Source organism: Mus pahari, chromosome 23 (genome assembly GCF_900095145.1).
Source record: "Mus pahari chromosome 23, PAHARI_EIJ_v1.1, whole genome shotgun sequence".
NCBI lineage: Eukaryota > Metazoa > Chordata > Mammalia > Rodentia > Muridae > Mus > Mus pahari.
Window position 1 is genome coordinate 26,105,187 of NC_034612.1, and position 2,171 is coordinate 26,107,357.

At 47.1% G+C, this 2,171-nt stretch overlaps 1 protein-coding gene across 1 annotated transcript in view; it reads right to left on the reverse strand.

Annotated features, from left to right (window-relative positions):
- Positions 1-2,171, reverse strand: part of Ywhag (tyrosine 3-monooxygenase/tryptophan 5-monooxygenase activation protein gamma) — a 27,243-nt gene that overhangs the window by 16,934 nt on the left and 8,138 nt on the right. The window lies entirely within an intron of this gene.

The following is a 2,171-nucleotide window of genomic DNA, read 5'->3' on the forward strand; positions in this document are numbered from 1 at the left end:
AAAAAAAAAAAAAGACGGGGGGTGGGCGTCAGGAAGACAGCTTAGTAGGCAACGGAGCCTGCCATCAAGCCCTCATGAAGACTGGACTGGGATCCCGGGAACCTACCATAGAAGACAACCAACTATTATAAGCTATCTTGTACCATGTTCTGTACCACATCCCCCACCCCACAGAACAGAATTAAAATCATAATAATATGGTAGAAAAAAATAATAACGAAGAGCAATTGAGAACTCCAGACCTCCGGCCACCACACACTAGTGCTGCAGCACAGGCCCGCCTTATCCAGCTGCCCCTGTGGGTTAAAAAGGTTAACAGAGGGTGGAGTGGAAAAAGGCACATGCCACCAAGCCCGAGGACCCATGTGATGGAAGTAGCATATTCCTGCAAGCTGTCCTCCGACCTCCTTCCCCACCTTCTCCCTGACCCCCGACCCACACACAAGCTCGGAGAACTATGGTGCCTAACAGAAGCAGAACGTTAATACACACAGTCTCCAAGGACTGAGTGGGAGATAGTCTACCAGAGTTTAAAGAACAGAATTACTCCTTTAAAAAACAAGGCAGCAAGCCAGGCATGGCGGTGCATGCTCTTAATACCAGTTCTCAGGATGCTGAGGCAGGTAGATCTCCGAGTTCAAGACTATCCTGGTGTACATAGTGAATCTCATGATAGTCAAAGCTATATAGTAAGACCCTGTCTTTAAAAGAAAGGAAGAAAAGGCAGAAAGAACAGAGAGAGGAGCCCTCCATGCAGAGCAGAGCGCTCGGGGCTCCCCACTCAGCGCCACCATCTCCACCCACTCCCAACCCACTCAGGATTTCAGGTCCCTCCTGGCAGCAGGAGCTGATGGTTAAGCATCTTTTTAACACCAAGGGGGGAAAAATAAATTATCTACCATCTGGATTTAATGCCCTAAGGGAAAAAAACCCTCTATACTTTGAAGTTGCTATATTTGAATGTAAAGATACTGCTGGTAATTTGAGCATCTGTGGCAAATAAGGGGTAATTTTAAGTAGTCAAAAAGCCATCTTCCAAAATGGTAAATAATCCCAAAGGGGCCAGGAAAGCAGCAAAGTATTTAGAATCAAATTGCCAGTATGCTGTAAAGTGGCATGCTGCTGAGTGTGTGAGTGTGTGTGTGTACACTTGGAGGGGGTTGCAGTTTATAAACCTTACTTTTTTAGTCTTCACTAAAGAAAATAAAGTCAAAGGAGCAAAAGGGAGTGCGCACTTACACAGTTATCTCCAAACTTGGGAGGCAGAAGGTAAGTTCAAAACCAGTCTGTGCTCTAAGAGATCCTGTCTCTACCCCAAAAAAGTAGTGGGACACAGTAAGGGACAAAGACAAAAGGGGGAGGGGCTGCACTTTCCCACAATGTCAGACATGCTCCCCTCCTCTATAGCCATTTGATTTTTAGTACAAAACGCAAGAGACCACTTCAGACCATTCTCAACTTATTTCTGTGATAGTGGACATTGACTGCAGGGCCTCACTCGGCCAGGCTCCGTAACTGAGCTGCAACTCCACCCCTTTTCAGTCTGACACAAGGACTTAGTTTTCTAGATTGAACCCCGAGATCCTCCTAACGCTGCCTCACTCACTGTTAGAGTATAGGTATGTGCCACTACACCTGGCCTCTAAAACTTCAGAAAATGAATGTATTTACTGTGTGTGGGCACACAGGCACCACATCACACATGTAGAGGTCAAAGAACAATTTGTGAGAGGTGGTCCTCTACGTGGGCTCTAGGGACTGAACATAAACTGTCAGGTGTGTGAGCAAGTGGCCTTACTGAGCCATCTGGCCAGCCCTCAAAAACAATTCAAAAACCAAAACCTCCAATAGGCTTGGCAATGAATGCCTACCATCCCAGATGGAAGATGCCTACCATCCCAGATGGAGGACAGAAGCAGAGCATAGGGAGTTCTAGCTCATCGTTGGCTACAGTGTCAAGTCCCTGGCCAGCCTGAGCTACATGAACTTAAATAGAAAGTTCCTTAAAAATTGCTGGTTCTGGAGCCAGGCGTGGTGGCGCACGCCTTTAATCCCAGCACTCGGGAGGCAGCGGCAGGCGGATTTCTGAGTTCGAGGCCAGCCTGGTCTACAGAGTGAGTTCCAGGGCAGCCAGAGTTATACAGAAAAACCCTGTCTCGAAAAACCAAAAA